General features: G+C 32.5%; 1 protein-coding gene across 4 annotated transcripts in view; it reads right to left on the reverse strand.

The window, feature by feature from the left end:
- Positions 1–21,214, reverse strand: part of LOC126886472 (uncharacterized) — a 614,879-nt gene that overhangs the window by 149,212 nt on the left and 444,453 nt on the right. The window lies entirely within an intron of this gene.

Raw genomic sequence — 21,214 nt, forward strand, 5'->3', positions numbered from 1 at the left:
GCGTTACCTCGTAAAACTCATGAGCTAATAAAATCTCTTTGAATTTTTTGTTAACCATGATCCAATTATGAGTTCTGATGTCCACCGCAAAATTCATTATATTTTGAAGTGTCTTCAAAAATTTGCCACCGTTGGCTTATTTTTCAATATTTTCCTTGAATTTTTTCTTGAATAATCTATGAAAATGTCTATTTAATTTAAAAATAAAATAATTCTACAACACTTAAAAAAATGTGCTTGAAATATTGATTTCAACCCCTACGGCCCCACCATAAGGACAGCTATAACACGATTTTGATAGGCAACCCATGCTAGAAATATTTGTCTATGTATGAAATTTAATAAAAAAGAATATGTGTGTGTAGGGGAAGGACGTCGAAGATGACGCACCTAAGCAAAATACATTTTATTTAAGGGTAAAAAATATTTAAGCTAACTTTGAATGCTACGAGCCTGTAATTTGGACATTTCTATAACCAATTTCTAGGATTATTTTTAAATTCAATAAAAGGAAGTATTTTTTATGCGGCTTTAAAAAAAAACGCTTTTGCGCCATCTTACCTTCCACCGAGGGAAAGATGACGCACAGTGATGGTGAAGATGGCGCATGTAGGTATCTATATTAAAAGCGCAAGTGATATGAAAAGAAAATTTATTTTTTAATACTGAAAGTAAGAAAATGTAAACAAAGCTTTTTTAACATATTAACAAAAGTCACAAATGTAGTTTTCGGGACTTTTGGCTCCACTGCATTCTTTATGCACCCATTGTCCACAACTTGTGCATCTGAACCATGTTTCCGTCTTTTTGCCGAAGTCTCCACATAATATGCAGATATCAGTTTCACCTCCCTCGTTGATTATGCCATCCAAATCATCGTCATTGCAAAGACCTTCTTCATCAAAATCGCTTTCTTCAGTATCGCTATCCAAGATTTTTTTGTTTATTTTTTGTTTGATTATTTTTTGTACTTTGGCTTTCCCTTTATTTTTATTTAGTTTTAATCCTGCATCATTAACCAATACTTGTCTGGTTACTTTTTTCTTTCCTTCTTCCGACTTCGCCAGTTTTTCTTTTTTTTTTTATTCTCTTTTTCTTCTAAGAATTCTTTTAAAGGGGTGCTTGTTAGAATTTCAGAATGTTGCTTTTGTCGTCCATATTTTTTTTTAATTTTTTTATTGGGCAAAGGAACTGGAGAAATAAGTGAAAGAGAAATATGTGGACGTTTGGTTATTTCATTTTGTTTTGTGGGGGTTGTGTGACGACTTTCAGGAGACTGTCGGCTGGTTGATGGACGTGGTAATTCTGGTTCTCTTATAGATGGTGTTGTTATTAGTGGAGGTGTTCCCTGAGGTGCAGGTTCAGGAGAAACATCTCTATCCAAGCTATCATTGTTTAAATTATCAGCAGGAAAAAAGTCATCTTCTGTGAACTTATCAGAGTTTAACGGAAAAATTCCGCACGTTCCGAAACCAGAAACGGCCTTATCAATATTTGCCACCTGATCATATGCTAACTTAAAAATCTCGGCGACATCATATGGAGTAATTTTATCTTCAAACTCTGAGTTGCTGATCTTAGATTTTAGAAAGGAATTGCAATGGCGACCATACGCATATTTTAATGCAGAAAAAAATGACACATCAAGAGGTTGTAATTTGTGGGATGTGTGGGGTGGAATACTAACCATTATAATCACATTCTCTTTGCAGTAATTATAAATATCCAGTGAAATATGGCTCGAGTGATTATCTAATACTAACAGCACGGGATTATCTGGACTAGACAGGACTTTTTTTTGGAAATGCTTCAGCCATAATAAAAACATAGACGTATTACTCCATCCATTATCCGTGCAGTTGTAAATCGCACCGCTTGGTCCATTTTTCTGAAGCTGTGGGCTCATCCTCTTCCTGGGAAATATAAATAATGGAGGTATGTAGTTACCGGAGGCACTGAACGCCATTATTACCGTGATATTCTTCCCTCGTTCCCACGAAGAAATGATTCCAAACTGCTTTACTCCTTTGGGTCCAAGTCTTTTACATGATTCTTTAGGAACCGTAGATATACCGGTTTCATCAACATTGTAAATGCGATCTGGCAGAAATTTATATTTTTCTTGCACTGTTTCCAAATTTTTAAAAAAGCGGTCTACTTCTATTTTATTGAAGGCTGTTATTCTATTAATGCTTGTAGCTTCTGGCTTTCTCAAGGACATTTGAGGATTTCGTTTTATAAATCCTAGATACCAGTCTTTTCCAGCCATTTGTTTATTCTTATTAAAATTGTGTTTAATTTCATTGCGTTCTGCATAAGCAAATGCCATGGTTCTCAGCTCTATGCAAGTTATACCAAAAAATAAATTGGCCAGCTTGAGAACATGATCTAGTATCTCCTTTTCATGATGTGCCGAAAACAATGGGGCTCTACCAAGAGACTCTGATTTGACTTCCTTTAATAAATTTTTAACCTTAAGTTTTCTCCTCAATGTAGCTTCTGGTATTGAAAATGCCCTTGCCACTTCCCGAATTTTACGACCATCTCTACAAATTGCATTCAATGCTGCATTAAGAGCTGCTGCAGAAAATGATCCTCTCTGTGTTTTTCGTATATATTTTCCCATTTCTAAAAAAGAAAAAGATGCCTCAAAATGCAAAATAGACACTAAATAATAAATATTCTATACTCCATTGTTATTTAAGGTAATGAACTGAAAAGGCAAAGATGACGCACTATAACAGCAAAGATGACGCAGTCTGCGTCAACTTAGCCTGTTCAGCATAACCTACAAAAAATGGTTATCAAAATTATCCATCATCAAATATTTAACAGATAAATCCTCGCTAACTGAAAATAAATATCACCTACTCCCATGAATATGAAGAAAATCCAATGGAACCATTTTTAAACAACTTACCATTAATATTCGCAGTGTCAAAAATAACAAGAAATCAACGTGTATCGCGTTACTCTGCCTCACAGATACTAAACAGTACGAAAGCTGACCGATGAAGTTTTAAAGTAATAGTAGTTTCTAAAGGAGGGCGCCACGGGTATAAAAACTGAATTTAGTGAAGTACTTGATAAAATACAGAGGTGCGTCATCTTAGACGCTGCGTCATCTTCCCCGTCCTTCCCCTACTTTGTATGCACGTAAGAAGTTATACTTCTATTATATAATTTCAACGAAATAAATATACTTAACAGTTACAATACAAAAAATTAACCATAATTACCAAAAATTAACAAAAACTTAACAATGCCAAAAATTAAAAAAAAAATATGAATCGTCCGGGATTTGAACCCGCTATCTCGCGATCTCTCGATCTCTGGTCCAATGCTCTACCAACCAGGCTATCAAAGCACGTGTTTTTGACGTTTCGGATATACATAATTACACATAACGGTGACAAGTGAAATATAAAAATAGATATTATATTATTTTACGCCCAAGGAAAACAAATTCAAAGACACAAAAATTACAATAAATAATACATTTACTAAAAAACACTAATATATTATTTTAATGGCTTATTTGCGCTGATACATCATTTGAAAGATTAGCAACTAAACGTCATACTCTCTGTGTGCGCATGCGCGCAGATCTATGAAAAATTTTACTCTCAATCGCGCCTAAAGGAGTATAACTTCAAAAATGTTTCATCCGGAAAGCAGATGGGTACAAATCGACCTATATTCGGATCTTAGACTATTAATATTAGTCTTATGCCCCGTTCTCACTGGTAAAAGTTTGGGACGCAAATTCTTGCGGCGAACCAGTGAGTTACGCACGAAAAATTTACCAGTGAGGACGCTGCTTAAAAGCTGACAACAGATGGAGGGTATGCGTTGTATTCTTCGAAAATTCTTGCGTCTGATTTATGCTTCGAACACGTCCACATTAGCACAATTTACCTCGAGGACGCAAATGTTTGCGACAAACATCCGGCGCGTCGCAAATTTTAACCGTTAGGCCGCGGCTTTATAATTAGTTTACTTAGTTCGTTCTTTAACGGTAAAATATTGCAAAACCTCTAAATTTTACAGAACTGCTTGGATTGACATGAAATTTGGCATACACATAGCTAACAAGTCAAAGAAAAAAAGTGATATTGTGCCGATATGTGCTTTTGCCCTGGGGGTGGTTTTCACCTCCTCTTGGGAGTGAAAAAATATTCGTCCAAAGAAAGTCAGGAAATGGATAAACTGGCTAATTTTAAGTAACTTTTGTTCTATAGAGTTTTTTCACTAAGTCAATATTTTCGAGTTATTTGGCAGTGAATATGTTCATTTTTTCAACAAAATAACCACGCTTTTAGACGGTTTTTCGCAAATAACTCAAATAGTAAGTATTTTGTCGAAAACGCACTCTTAACAAAAATATAGCCTGTAAAAAATTTAAAAAATGGTGTACATATCACGTCTCTACACCTAAAAGGAGCAGAGTTATAGCTAATGAAAAATAGGTTCATATTCGTCAAATTCCAAATGGAATATTTTAACGTGAAATAACCAAAAATGAAGAACATTTCGGGGAAAGCTCATTACAACTTATTTAAAGTGTTTAAAAAAAGCTTCATTTTTGTTTTATAAAAAAAAAATTCTAGCATCAAAACTAAACAAGTTACGCTCAAAACAAAGTTAGTCCCTTTTGGTTTTGGTAAAAAAATCGAGAAAATCACCGCCTAATTAGTATCTTAAACGAACTTAATCGTTACGACTTCACAAGTTTCTTGACTTGTGTATATATTGTTTATATGATCTGTAAGTTTCATCGGTTCAAAGTCCTTATTATTGAAAGGGCTGTAGTTAAAAGGGGTTGAACGAGTCACTGATCACGAATATATGCAAATTTAGAAACACCAAATCTTAATCAATATTTGTCTAACAGAAAAACAAAAAAATACATGATATTCAGAAAAGCAAATCTGACTATGTTTGTTTTTCGAGATTTTTGGTATCTCTAACAATTTTTAAGATATTTTGAAAAAAAAACATATTTTTGAAAATTAAAATTTTCAAAAATTTTATTTTAAAACCAATTTTTTTCAAAAATAAGCACTTGGAATTGATGAAACTTACAGATCATATAAACACAAGATAAGTAAAATAATTTGTGGAGCGGTAACGATTAATTTCATTTAAGTTGCTAATTAAAGGGTGGTGTCTTCCCGATTTTTTTTTGCAAAAACAAAAGGGACCAACTTTATTTTGAGCGTAACTTGCTTAAATTTAATGTTAGAAACTTTTTGTAAAAACAGAAATAAAGCTTTTTTTAAACACTTTAAAAAAATTAAACTGGGTTTTCCCCAAAAAGTGCTTAATTTTTTGGATATTTCACGTCGAAATATTCTATTTGAAATTTGGTGAATATGAATCTATTTTTCATTGGCTATAACTCTGGTTCTACGAGATCCAGAGACCAAACGCGTACACCATTTTTTTTACTTTTTTATAGGCTATATTTTTGATAAGAACGTTTTTTTCGACAAAATACTTACTTTTTGAGTTATTTGTGAAAAACCGTCTAAAAATGTGGTTATTTTGTTGAAAAATTAACATATTCACTCGCAAATAACTGGAAAAGTGTTGACTTGGCGAAAAAGCTCTATAGAACAAAAGTTACTTAAAATTAGTCAGTTTACCCATTTCCGAACTTATTTTGGACATATATTTTTTCACCCCAAAGAAGGGGTGAAAGTCACCCTTAGGGCAAAAGCACACATCGGCACAATATCACTTTTTTTCTTTGACATGTAAGCTATACGTTTGCCAAATTTCATGTCAATCCAAGCGGTTCTTTAAAATTTAGAGCAAAAACCGTGAATGGACTAACCCTCAAAATTAAAATTCTGATTTTATAATGTGTGTTATTTTAAAAATGATGATGTATCATCGACGTGTTATTGACTTATAGTATGTAGTGATATTTTGTTTCTATTGATTTCCAGACAGACGGACGGACAGACGGACGTGGATAATTCAAAGTTTTCACATTTTTTCAAAATTGGGCGAAAACAATAATACTCCCCGTACAATAAATCAAAAGACAGACTAACTAGGCACGTTCGTGTATCCGATGGATTTATACACCTGGAAGTGCATTATTTGCCTTTTGCTTGTTAAATTTGACAGCGAAATATAAATGATGCCATCACCTTAATCATGCAATATTTGCCGTGAGAACACTAGGACAAGGTCGTTTATTTCAGGTAAATACAATCAACTTTTTTTCGTTTCACTTCATGCTTTCGCAAGGGGTTTGAAAACAAATTGATTGATGTTAAATACTTTCGTTGGAATTGTCCGTTATCATCATAAAGGAATACGATGCAATTATCTAATCTAATAAAAGGCTGGGATGACACGTCAAGCGGAAATGCAGTTTGTTCGGGTCGATAACTCCATATTATAATATTAAATGATGTTTAATAAGCGACCTTTTGTGACTGAATGGATTAAGGAATCCAAAGCGTCCTGTTATTTTTATATATATAATATATATAGGGTGAGGCAGATAAAGGGCCTATTGGAAATATCTCAAGAACTAAAGGCAACTGAATTATGAAAATTGGAATAAGGGGGTTTTGAAGACTGATCTATTTAATGAAAATATTTTCATCTATTTGGTACTTCCTGTTATACCGGAAGTTGCTTATAATTTCGTTTTTTTTAAATGGGACACCTTGTATCTTTTTAAATTTTTGGATTCTCCTCGATTTCTTTTTTCTTAAAATATAAGGTTTTGTAACATTATTCAGGGTAGGGTAAAAGATAATTACGTTTTTTTATTAATTTCGTAGCAATATTCACACCCTGTAGGACTGTAGTAGTTTGACATAATAAACTATAAATATATGTTCAAATGATTTCTAATATAGTCTACTATTGTTAACAATTATTAATATAGCTAAATTTTTAATTGTAGTATACAGGGTGGGTCGAAACTCGGAATGAGTATTTTCTGAGCTTTCTTAAATGGAACACCCTATATTTTAGTATTGTAATGAAATGATATTTCATGGTCCTTTTTTACTTCTTAAGCATTCCCTATACCTAACTGCTTTAATTTGTGCTTAATTGTTAATCGCACCAACAATCTTAACTTCGATGGTATTTTGATAGCTCAACGATTATTGGCAATTTTAAGTATCAGTATAGATTAATATGTATTTTTTTTCAAAAACTTATTTGTGATTGAATATTTTCACGGCCAACCTAATACAGTTTCATATATTTTGTGTTGCAACTAATGTTCTGTTTGAATCACCAATAACTCACAAATTAAAGCAGTTACGTATAGGGAATGCTTAAGAAGTAAAAAAGTACAATGAAATATAATTTCATTACAATACTAAAATATAGGGTGTTCCATTTAAGAAAACTTAGAAAATACTCATTCCGAGTTTCGACCCACCCTGTATACTAAAATAAAAAATTTAGCTATATTAATAATTGTTAACAATAGTAGACTACATTAGAAATCATTTGAACATAAATATTGAGTTTATTATGTCAAACTGCTATACTCCTACAGGGTGCGAATGTTGCTACGAAATTAATAAGAAAACGTAATTATCTTTTAACCTACCCTGTATAATATTACAAAACCTTATATTTTAAGAAAGAAGAAATCGAGGAGAATCCAAAAATGTAAGAATATACAGGATGTACCATTAAAAAAACGAAGTTACAATCAACTTCCAGTATAACCGGAAGTGGCAAAGAGACCAAACTATTTTCATTAAATAGTTCACACCTCAAAACCCCTGTATTCCAATTTTCATGATTTTCTTACCTTTAGTTCTCGAGATATTTCTAATAGGCCCTTTATCTTCTTCTTCTTTGAGTGCCTCTCCTATCGGAGATTAGATATCATTAGGGCGATTCTAATTTTATTTACTGCTGTTTTGAACAATTCGTTAGTGGTACAGCCAAACCACTCTCTCAAATTTCTCATCCAGGACATTCTTCTACGGCCTGGATTTCTTCGTCCTTGGATTTTTCCTTGCATTATGTTTTGTAGGAATGTGTACTTTTGTCCCCTCATCAGGTGGCCTAAGTATTCAAGTTTTCTCTTTTTTATATTCAGTAGAACTTCTGGCTTGTTATTTATTCTGCGTATTACTTCTTCATTTGTAATTTTATCCACCCAACTTATTCTTAGTATACGGCGGTAGCACCACATCTCAAAGCTTTCAAGATTTTTAATATTCCTCTGTTTAAGAGTCCATGGCTCAACACCGTAGAGCAAAGTACTGAATACATAGCATTTTAACATTCTAGTTCGTAGATGAATACTAATATCACGATTACAAAATAATTTTTTCATTTTTATAAAAGTAGACCTGGCAATTTCAATACGTCTTTTAATCTCGTGATTTTGGTCACCTGTTTCATTGATAAGGGTTCCCAAGTATTTGTATTCGTTTACTTTTTCAAGTTGGGTACCGTTTATTGTGATACTAGTGTCATTTATTGGATTCTTACTGAAGGTCATATATTTGGTTTTTTTGACGTTCATCCTTATGCCGTAGTTATTACATATCTCATTCATACTTTCAACTAGATGTTGTAGATCTTCCGCTGTTCTTGCCATTATCACAGTATCGTCAGCATATCGAATGTTATTGATAACTTCTCCATTGACTATTATCCCTTCGTTTGCATATGAGAGAGCTTCTTGGCATATTTGTTCGCTGTAGATATTAAACAAGAGCGGTGACAATATACAACCCTGTCGTACCCCTCTACGTATTTCTATTTCGTCCGATGTTTGGTCTTCTATTTTTATATTAGCTCGCTGATTCCAGTACAGATTTAATATTATTTGTATGTCTCTGGTGTCAATGTTCTTACTCTCCAGGATTTCTTTGAGTTTACTGTGGCGTACTTTGTCAAAGGCCTTTTCAAAGTCTATAAAGCAGACGTGTACCTCTTGGTTAACATCTAGGCATCTCTGTGTTAGAACGTTCAGGGCAAAGAGAGCATCCCTTGTACCTAATCCTTTTCTGAATCCCATCTGTGTATCGTTAATATCGATGTCTAGTTTTTGATAGATTCGGTTGTGGATGACTCTAAGAAATATTTTAAGCAGGTGACTCATCAAGGAGATTGTTCGATGATCTGAACATTGCACTGCCTTAGTTTTCTTCGGTATGGTGACAAACGTAGACAGCAACCATTCTTGTGGTATTATACCAGTACTGTATATTGTATTGAATATATGCAATATTATGGTTACGGATTGAACATTCAAAAGCTTCAGCAGTTCTGTAGGGATTTCATCAGGTCCGTTTGCTTTTCCATTTTTAGCGTTTCTTATTGCGTATTCTACTTCTTTCAATATGTCTGGCCCAGTTGCATTGATTATCTGAGTTAAGTTGTTTCTATCGTCTTCAAATAATTCATTCAGGTATTCTGTCCATCTTTTTATTTTATTCTCTAGATCTACAATAAGGTTTCCATCTTTGTCTTTAAGTTTACCTATTTGGCATTTCTTTATGCTTCCTGTTATCTCTTTTACTTTTTTGTGCATATTGAACGCATCGTACTTTTTCTCATAGGTTTCCATTTCTTCACACTGTTCTTTAATCCACGCCTCTTTGGATTCTTTTATTCTCTTTTTTATGTGTTTGTTTATTTCTTTAAGATTTATTACCCAAATTAACAATGGGTTTGTATCTTTTCGTCACTTGGAACCACTGGAATGTTCATCCCACTAACATCAGGGATGAAATAAAAAAAACTTTAGCAGCAGTCACGGGGTAGCCTAGGAGCTGGAATCGTCTTTTGAGTTGGTTTTTGGACTATCATTATTTTGTTTGGAACTTTGGAAAAGACTTTACGTTAGTTGGTGTTGGGCAGTGATTAAGTATTTTTTTTATTATTATTCTCAAGAACATTAATTTTTTCTAAATAATTGGAACATTAAATATCTATTAAAAATATCAAATTAAATAAGTTAACATTATACTCCACTAAGTTATTCCTAATTTTTCAAACAAAAAACAAAAGAAATAATTTTAATATTTTCAATTTTTAATAATAAATAATACCTCCTCTTTAAGGCTTCAAATTTGCATTTTTCTAATAAATTAATTTCTTTTGTTTATTTTCTCACGTGTAAAGGTAATTGAGCTCAACTATCCGGTGAAAATTTGGTAATTTTTTTTTATATTATAATTAATGAACCTTGGCTTCCGTCCCCCTCAGGGTAATTGACCATTTAACTTGTTTTTTTATTATTGTAACCGCACATGAAGTTAGAGTTTTACCTCGAGTAGTGTGTCGGTTCATTTTTGTACCATAAATTGGATTTGACATTTCAAACCAATTTTTAGGGGTGGACTTTGTTCCTCTTTTGTTTAAACTACTCTGTAGACTGTAGATTGTACATACTTTATTAGTAAAATATTTTTTTTATTAATTTTAGGGTATACCTTGTTGGTACATATACGAATTTATTGTACATATAAGTAAAAGCTAAATACACTATTGATTGGGTTGTTTAATATTTCTTTTATTACCTAGTTGTTGTCATATGTTTCTAGGTTTACTAATTTTATTGTCATAGCAACTAACTAGCACGAGTGCAGCAGTATAGGATACCTGGTAGAGCCATAGTCTACGCTCTACTGGCGCCCACGATTTATTGTTATTTTTTCTATATTTTCTAGTCTTTGTTCATCTTGATATTCCCTTTATATCCATCATCTATATTCTGTAGATTTACTGTCTTTGACGGCGCGAAAATTGGCCAAACTATCCTTGAGTATCAAGGGCTCATTCTCTTCTATACCCTGCTAGCTTAACTACATTCAGTTTCATCCATCTACTTCTGTTTCTGTCAATAGTTTACCATCTGACTTTTTCATTTCATATTCCCATACAAGTACTACTTGTACGCTAAGGTAGTATTTGTTACATTTGCTTCCCAACGTAGAAGCCCCTTCATTCCAATACATTTGCTTCCCCTTCTTTGCCTACTTCTGTTGGAGTTTAGATATTTCTCCCAACTGTTACTCAAACAGAAGTACCCCACAATTTTGTTACAGTGGCGTTTTATCTGCCTCACCCTATATATACAGGATGAGTGGGGAGGAATGTGCCAAACTTCAAGACTATAATATACGTAAAAATAATCAAAAATAACTCATATGTTGTTATTAGATTCTCATTTGTTTCCGAGATATGGGGTGTTAAAATTTTTCTTACAAACTGACGATTTATTTATTGCTCTAAAACCGGTTGAGGTGTGCCAATGAAATTTGGTGAGTTTTAAGACATAGTTGTTGCGCATGTTTTGACATATAATTAAGAATTTTATATTTACCATTGGCGCGCATACGGATAATAGTCTGTATTTTTAAATATAAAAATGGTACGCCACTGAAATATTTCAAATTAAAAATCTGTCTTTAATTCCTCGTTCAATTGTTGACAAAAAATCTATCTTCACTTTTTTCATGCAACGCTTCGTTTTCATGCTAAAAATAAAACATCTTAACGCTTACAAAGTTTTCGACGAAGTTTCTGTATGAATGTGTAGAAACTTATTCCGAATACGTTGTAAGCTTTAAGATATTTTATTTTTGCATGAAAACGAAGCATCGTATGAACAAACATATGGATAGATTGTTTGTCAGAAATTGAACAGGGAATTCAAAAATAGTTTTTAATTTGAAATATCTCAGTGGCGTACTATTTTTTTTTCATTAAAATTTTTTAGACTATTACTCGTACGCGCGCCAATGGTGAATATAAAATTCTTAATTGTGTGTCAAAACATGCTCAACAACTATGTCTTAAAAACCACCAAATTTCATATGCACAACTCAACCGGTTTTAGAGCAATAAATAAATCGTCAGTTTGCAAGAAAAATGTTAACACCCCATATCTCGGAAACAAATGAAAATCGAATAACAACATAATATGAGTTATTTTTGATTATTTTTACGTATATTATACAGTCTTGAAGTTTGGCACATTCCTCCCCACTCACCCTGTATATGTTACAGTTCAAGTTGATTCTCAGTTAGAGTTGACTATTCCTAGTTCGAGTAAACTCCAACTAAAATGAGCAGTAAAAGTTGATTTGAAAAATATAGTTCAACTTTTACTAGTTTGAGTTAACTATTCCTGGATTCAGTAAAAATGTTGATTATACGAGTATAATATCACGTGCTTTTTTGATGACTGTGCATCTCTTTGTTTTGACCGTTTCAACTACTTTTCATGATTTAAACATATTGGCCAGGACATGAAGCTGAAAAAAGGGCAAAAGCTCGCAATTGCTTCGTCCAGAATCGATTTATACAAAAAATTTCGGATTAGACTCATTTTACCCTCTAGTTGATTTTATATACTGAGCCGTTGTACGCTTTTGGTTTTTTAAGGGTGATAACTACCCCTAATTGTAAAAAAATATAAAATAACACTTTAAACTTTAATATGGTCAACATTTGGTTTTTATTAGTTAAATAATGATTATTTATGCTTTAGTTGTTAGCTTGTTGGAGCTATATATATATATATATATATATATATATAAAGTTTATTTATCCTAAAAATGATTTCCGCTTGCACCGATTTGCATAAAAATTTGGGATTAGGATCATCTCACCCTCTCTCATATTCTATATCATACTCAAGGGCGTTTATTATTTTTAGGGGTGAACACGTACCCCTTATGTTCAAAAATTATATAAAAACATTGTAACCTTTAATATGGGCATTAAAGTCTAATTCCGTTTGCAAAATGAGAAAAATGCAATGCTTTTCCGTTATTTGGCATTGGATATTTCAAATTATGCATTTGTCGAAAAAGCTAACCTTTAACATGCCATATCTCAGTTTGTATTGGTTGCAGAAAAATTATAATAAAGGATTTTGTTTGTGATTTTAAAAGATAAAATTTTTAAAGCTCCAGTTTTTTGATTAAATGTATATTTTTTTGAGTTATTCTCACACTCTAAGATCTCCTCGTCGAAAAACTGCTACCTTCAACCGCGAATAACTCGAAAAATATTAGTTTTACTACTTTTTCTTAGAATTTCATTTTTATACATTTCCATGGTCAAAATGTAATGAAAAATTTCCGCCTCCGAGATGGGGTGGCAACCACCCCTAAGCTTTTAGCGTACAGCGGCATGATATAGAAACTGATCTTTGGGCTATTCCCTACCTTCTGTGAAAATTTCAAGTAACTCCATGCTGGACGAAAAAATTCCAAAATGCTTCATTTCCTGGCCAACATTATTTAATCTTTCCAGGCCAACAATATCCAATAACATTATTTAATTTCTAGAATCGGTTGTTTGTGTGAATCAACTTTTACTAAATGGCATTGGGAAGAGTATACTTTAACTAGTTGGAGTCTACTTTTACTAGTAAATGTTGAATAAAAATCTTCATTTTGTATTTATAATCAACTTTTACTGAAACCAGTTGTTTGAGTTGACTCGAACTAGGAATAGTTAACTCCAAATGGATAATCAACTTGAACTGTCACATATACACTAAGCATCAAAATTAACGCACCACCTTAAAAATGGGACATTTTTGATGTCTCGTATTTCCTAAACCTGTGCGTGGTCCGATTTTAGTGAGTTTTTTAATATGTTATAGCTTAATTCTTCAAGAATATCGATGTAATAAAATTGTTGCTAAACAGATAAGTGTCATTGTATACCGGGTGTGACAATGAATATTCTAGCGTATATAAAATATTGAAATTAAAACTCAACTGTAGCCTTAGGTTTTCTTATCATTTTGATTGTTGATTCATTCGCTTATGCTGGATAATAACAAAGTTAGGTACTTTAACAACTAGCAACGTTCTTCATCAATGCAGGGTGTTTCTAAATAATTGCGACAAACGTTAAGAGGCAATTCTGCATGAAAAAATAATGACCGTTTGCTTTATAAACATATGTCCGCAAATGCTTCGTTTTAGACATAAGGGATGTTGAATTGTTTCTTACAAACTGACAATTTATTTATTGCTCTACAATCGGTTGATAAATGCAAATGAAATTTCGTATGTTTTAATAGGTAGGTAATGCGCATTTTTTGACGTACAATTAAGAATTATATATTCACCACTGGCGTGCATACGGGTCATATTACACGCTCATATTACTCGTATGCACGCCAATGGTGAATATAAAATTCTTAATTGTATGCCAAAAAATGCGTAATAACTACCTCTTAAAACCTACCAAATTTTATTTGCATATCTCAACCGTTTTCAGAGCAATAAATAAATCGTCAGTTTGTACGAAAAAATTCAACATCCCATATCTCGGAAACAAAGCATTTGCGAACATATGTTTATAAATTAAACGGTCATTATTTTTCATGCAGAATTACCCCTTAAAGTTTGGTGCACTTATTTAGAAACACCCTGTATTGATGAAGAACATGGCTAGTTGTTAAAGTACCTAACTTTTTTATTATCTAACATAAGCGAATTATTCAAAAAGCAAACTGTTAAGAAAGCCTAACACTACAGTAAAGTTTTAACTTCAATATTTTATATACGCTAGAATATTCCACAGGGTGCTCCAAATTTTGAGGGAAAAACATACTATCATTGTTACACCCGGCATACAATGACACTTATCTGTTTAGCAACAATATTATTACATCGATATTCTTGAAGAATAAAGCTATAACATATTAAAAAAAACACTAAAATCGGACGACAAGTTTAGGAAATACGAGACATCAAAAATGTCCCATTTTTAAGATGGTGCGTTAATTTTGATGCTTAGTGTATTTTTATAACAGCTTCAGAATGGCCAAACCGATTTGGCTAATTTCAATATTGAAATATTTGTAGATGTCCAAGAAAGATTTAAAAGGTGAGAAAATGTGTTCTTCAGGTACAAACACTATTATACTCCTTTAGATTAACGTTACTAAAACTGTGGCTATCTTCTCGTCTATTTATCTTTATTGTTTTAAATCTTATAAACAATTAAGAGTGTAGGCGCAAATATTTACCGGCTATCCCTACTTTTTCTGTCTTTACACGGCAAATTACGTGTAGTAAAATTCTCACTGGTATGGATATGTAAACATTACTTGACAATGTCATCTGTAAAATTAAAGAGAATTGTTCTATTGAATGTTCTTGGATAACTGTTCCTTGTATAAATGCTGAAATTATTAATTCAGTTAATTAATTTGATAATTTTTTCACTAACTATGTATTCAGTGACTGTTATAATTTATATACTGTACAACAAAAACTAATATTCAATCGAGAAAAGAGGAAAAGTGATTTCTTAATAATATATTGTTACTATGGAACGCTTACAATTTTGAACATCTTTAACATCAAAATTGGATCACAGAATATATCCTGGTGTATTCTCTGCTTGGAACTTCCATATAATAAACAATAAATAACTGTTTATAAAGCTCACGTCTTAAATCAATTATTTATCAAATACACTACCAATATTATTTAATCAACATCTCAAAATATTCCCGATGCCATGTCAAATATTTAAAATTGTCACTGTCTTAATTTGGAAAATATCATCTGGTGTCCATTTTTTCGAATCCTGAAAAAACTATCTAATAAATATTTTTAAAAAATTTAAACGCAAAATGAAAGACTATATTATTATCGAGGGCCGAAAGTCCCTTAGAATAAATAAAAAGTTTCTTTTGAATGAGATATGTGAAATTAAAAATCACACTACATTTTCTCTTAGTTTTTCACCCCTGTAACTTATTCAAATAAACAGTATATACGTTTTTAGAGACTTTCGGCCCTCGGTAAGAACGTAGTCTTTCATTCTGCATTTAAATTTTAAAAAAATACTTATTAATTTTCTCAGGATTCGAAAAAAATTAATTCCTTTTAAATAGCATTGTAGCCCAAACTTTGTACCAATCCCCTTAAGGAACCAATTAAATTAAAATGAAATAAGTAATCAGTGTAAATATCTTCCACATTTAGGGTAAAGTCGGGGAATGCCGGCCCCCTAAGCTATTTTGTGAATATCGTCTTTATTGATAACAAAAAATTCTAAAAAAGTGTTAAAAATGTGAGATAGAAAACAAAGAAATCAAATATATATTACCAAAATAAAAAAAGAACAAAACTAAAAAATATAAAAAGGAATTCTTAAACATATCCATTGGCAGTCGTTACCTTCCACGGTAAGGTAATGGCGCGGCCTGGGCCGCCACTTGAATACTACGCTACTAATTAGAATACAATTTACTATTTAAAGGCAAAAATCACAAATAAACTTTTACGTTCAGTGTCTACACAAGTCGCATGTGCCCACGACCACACATTACGCAACGCAACCACATCTCCCAGTGTTTTCCCATATCGCCGCATATGATACAAATATCTTCATTAACTTCCTTTTCCAGTGAGCCATCATCGGATTCAACTTCTTCTTTAGAAATATCTATGACAGTTCCCGCCAATGTCTCTTTGCAGTTGCATTTAGGGATTGCTCTGATTGTAGTAGTTGTCATTTGTGTTTGATCGGGTGCATTATCATCTGTTAGCTTACGTTTAGTACCTGTACTTTTTGCATTTTTTTTCATCATATTCTGTAGTTTTTTTTTCATTTTTTTCATCTAATAATGCTTTCATTGGAGTAGATATAAAGATCTCTGAATGTTGTTTCCTGTTGCGTTGCTGCTTTGTGATGGTCCAGGTAATGGTATCAAATCAGAAACTGAAACTGATTAGCTGATTTATGATTTTCATCATCCTCAGGAACTTCTGGTGTCACTTCATTTTTATCTTGAAGAGTTTCGTTGGTATCAACAGCTTGTACAGGAGCAAAAATTACAGCAGGGGCAAAATCTTCCTCTGTAAAACGGTCGCGATTTATTGGAAATATTCCTGTTTCCTCGAAACCTTTAACCGCCTTTTCAGGTGTAGCCACTCGGCTATAGGCTTTGTTAAATATCTCTGCTATTTCATTGGTAGTTATTTTTTCACCTACATGACTTCTTAAATAGTTGGTACACTCCGTATTTTAAGAAGTTTTTAGAGCAAAATAAAAATAGACGTCCAATAGTTGCAGCAGATGCGACGTGTGTGGTGGGATAGCACCAATAATAACTCCATTTTCTTTACACAAAGTGTAGGCTGCCAGCGTGCAATGCGTAGCATGGTTGTCACTAAGTATTAGTAGCACTGGATCTTCTTTGGTCACCTTAACAATTTGTTGAAAATGGTGAAACCATTGTATAAACACCGATTCAGTTATCCAACCATTGTTGGTGCAACAATAGAATGCAGCAGGTGGACCACTTCTCTTGAGCGTTCATCCTTTTACGGGCATAAATAAATAATGGTGGCACATAAATGCGAGAAGCGCTTATCGCACACATAATAGTGGTTGTTTTGCAACCACCCTTTCAGCACTAGTTATGAAACCCACTCTTCTTTGTCCTTTTTCTGCATATACTTTTACAGGTTTCTGGACGGTTGTTATTCCGGTTTCATCGGCATTAAAAATTTTAGTGGATTAAAAGTTATACTTGTCCAACACATTGAATAAATTGCCGTAGAAGCCAGTTACTTCTTCATTGTTAAAAGCCGTTATTCGGTTTATGCTGGTAGCCTCAGATCTTCTTAAACTAATATTGGGATTCCTGGTAAGAAATCCCTTGAGCCAAGCTTTACCAGCAGAGTTACTGTTTTTGGAAAACGAATTTTTAATACCATTTTTTGTTGCGTAAGTAAATGCACATCGTTTAATCTCCACTGGTGTTATGCCGTAAAATAATTTTGAAATTTTGATAACTTGACTTGCCAATAGCTTTTCGTCCTCTGTGGTGAATACAGGATGACGTCCCATATTAGGCCCCGAAACAGCATTACCATTTCTAAGTCTGTCTTGGATAGTGCTTTTAGGAATACCAAATGTCCTAGAAACCTCCCTGGTACTTCTACCATTACGAATCGTTTTTAACGCGGCTTCCATTTGATCTGAAGACCACATAACTTTTGTGTTTTTTCTATGATATTTAGTGGGCATCTGTAATTAAAATATTTGTTTTAATAAAACGAACACCTATGCTATTCTCTAGATTGCAAAAATATTCTTAGTGCGAATGGAATGGCGGTCGGCCGCCATTAAAATCATCACGCTGCGCGCTGGACGCAACCACCCGAACTTAACCTAAAATATGATTGCTCTCGGTATCCTTAATAATCAATAACTATGACAAAATTTATTAAACTAGTGTATACTACATAACATGTACATCATGTGACTAATTTTATTCTAATTATACAGGGTGTCCCGAAAATATTGGTCATAAAATATACCACAGATTCTGGGGTCAAAAATATATTGATTTAACCTCACTTACCTATATACAATAGTGCACACAAAAAAAGTTACAGCCCTTTGAAGTTACACAATGAAAATCGATTTTTTTTCATATATCGAAAACTCTCAGAGATTTTTTATTGAAAATGGACATGTGGCATTTTTATGGCAGCAACAACTTAAAAAAAATTAAAGTGAAATTTGTGCACCCCATAAAAATTTTATGAGGTTTTGTTCCATTAAACCACCCCAAACTTTTATGTACGTTCCAATGGAATTATTATTGTGGCACCATTAGTTAAACATAATGTTTCTAAAACTTTTTTGCCTCTTGGTACTCTTTCAATAAGTCAGTGTTTATCGAGATATTTTGAATATTTGTCGAATCCACCACATATTTGTATATGATTAAGTACGGTTATAGAGACCTGTTAATAATCTGAAAATTTATTTATAATTTACTTTTTTAGGTATATTTTGAAAAAGAAGCTACATCTCGATAAAAGGTGACTTATCAAAAAAGACCAAGAGGCAAAAGTCTTAAAAACACTGTGTTTAACTAATGGTACCACAATAATAGTTTAATTGGAACGTACACAAACATTTGGGGGGTTTAAAGGAACAGAACCCCCATAAAATTTTTACGTAAATATATTGAAAAAGAAGCCGCATCTCGATAAAGACTAGCTTATCGAAAGAATACTAGGAGGCAAAAAAGTTTTAAAAACATTGTGTTTAACTAATGGTACCACAATAATGAATTAATTGGAACGTACACAAAAGTTTGGGGGGGGGTTTAAGGGAACAAAATCCCCATAAATTATTTATGGGGTGGACAAATTTCGCTATAATTTTTTTTAAGATGTTCCTGCCATAAGAATGATACATGTCCATTTTCAATAAAAAATCTCTAATAGTTTTCGATATATTGAAAACAATCGATTTTAATTTTGTAACTTCAAAGGGCTGTAACTTTTTTTATGAGCACATTTGTACTAAGGTAAGTTACGTTCAATCGACCTATTTTTGACCCCAGAAGGTGTGGTATAATTTATGACCAATCATAACTTTTACAATTCTTTTCCACTATATTTATGAAAATACGTTCAAATATAGTTAAGCATCTGTCACATCCACCCACATCACTGGTCACATTACTAAAGCAGATTACAGTCACACAGGGCCACATTTGAACTTATTCTTTCAGATGGCGCAGCATCTTACATCAACATCAGCTAAATTATTGTTCACTATCGAAAAATTTGATGGCCGGGACTATCTTCAGGGCCGGCATTCCCTGAATTTACCCTACTTTAAATGTAAATAATAAATAAATTCTATATTATATTTGACACATTTTGAAAATTACTGAAATCAATAAATAAATCTTTAAAGAAAAAAATAAGATTTTGAGAACTTAGATGTGTGTTATTAAAGAGTTATTAAAAAAATAACAATTAAATAATAAGCAAACATAAAGTTGCCGCTTAACCCGGCACCTGCCACGTGGCTTTGCAAGGCGTCAATTGACATGTGGGGTGCTCACAGCACCCCTTAAAAATTGTCTGTAATCTACTTGTTTAAAAAACAAAATAATGTGTTAAGTAACAGAAGAATATAAAAAAACAAGTTTTGTTAACTTATTAGCCACTAATATGTTATAAAAGTTAAAAAAATAAAATGAAAAAGGTGTTATAAGCAAAGTAGCAAGTACCAAGCCATAATAAATGAAGTCAAGTAAAATCAAGTCTAAAAAAATTAAGATTTAGTGAGTATAGAGTCTATGTTAATAATTTAAATCTGTTATTTCAATAAAAAAATGTAAATTTGACCTGTTTATCAAAAATACAAAAAAAATTTAAAACTTAAAGTGCCAGATGATGACATTCCAATTCGACTTTAGAGCTACAAGTTCAGAATGACACCAAATAACCACCTCAAACGCTAACGCATCTATGCTATAATATAATATTATAGAAAGCTACTATCACGCACAGCACGGTTACCAAACTTGAAATACCAAATATTTGATAAAAATGTGTTATGGGGTACTGGTAGCACCCCACGTGGCATGTGCCGGGTTAAGAAGTTGTCACTTCTACCAGCACTCCCCAAGAGCCATGTGCCATTATTTATTTTTCATTTTTGAATTCTAAATCTATAATATACAGGGTGTTTCATTAGTAATTGTCCATATAGTAACTGGAGAAACCTTAGCACAAAATATGAAGATTTAACCTAAAACAATTAAATAGAATATTCCTCCTGACCGAGACAGAGAGTGTTTCATTACAAATATCCTAAAATGATTTTAGCCCATTGTTTTAAGACCTTCTAATATTTTTTGTTCAAACTTGGCAAACGGTTTACACGTTGTTTACACGGTTTACACATGTTAGAATACTTTAACTAGTGTTAAAAGATAGTTTCCGCTGTTACCAGAGGAGTGCTGTAAGGATATATACTTAATTTTCCCCCCTTTCCCCCTCAAAATCTACGCCACTATCGTAATAATCATTTCAGCTTGTTTTTTGATTTTTTGTTACTTTTCACATAAGTACCATCCTTTTGTCTCAATGCAATAGAGTAAGTAGTTTTGAAGTTATTTGCGTTTAAAGGTAATGGATTCAATAAGATTATGTAAATTATAATAAACATTATTATACATTAACAATACATAAACATTAACAATATTAAACATTATGTAAATCAGATTATGTGTTTAAAATACCCATAATCTTATTGAATCCTTTAATTTTGAACGCAAATAACTTGAAAACTACTCACTCTATCGCATTGAAACGACAGGATGATATTTACGTAAAATGTAACAAAGAATAAAAAAACATGCTGAAATGGTTATTACGACAGTGGCGTAGATTTT

This window comes from Diabrotica virgifera, chromosome 6, assembly GCF_917563875.1.
Source record: "Diabrotica virgifera virgifera chromosome 6, PGI_DIABVI_V3a".
Lineage (NCBI taxonomy): Eukaryota > Metazoa > Arthropoda > Insecta > Coleoptera > Chrysomelidae > Diabrotica > Diabrotica virgifera.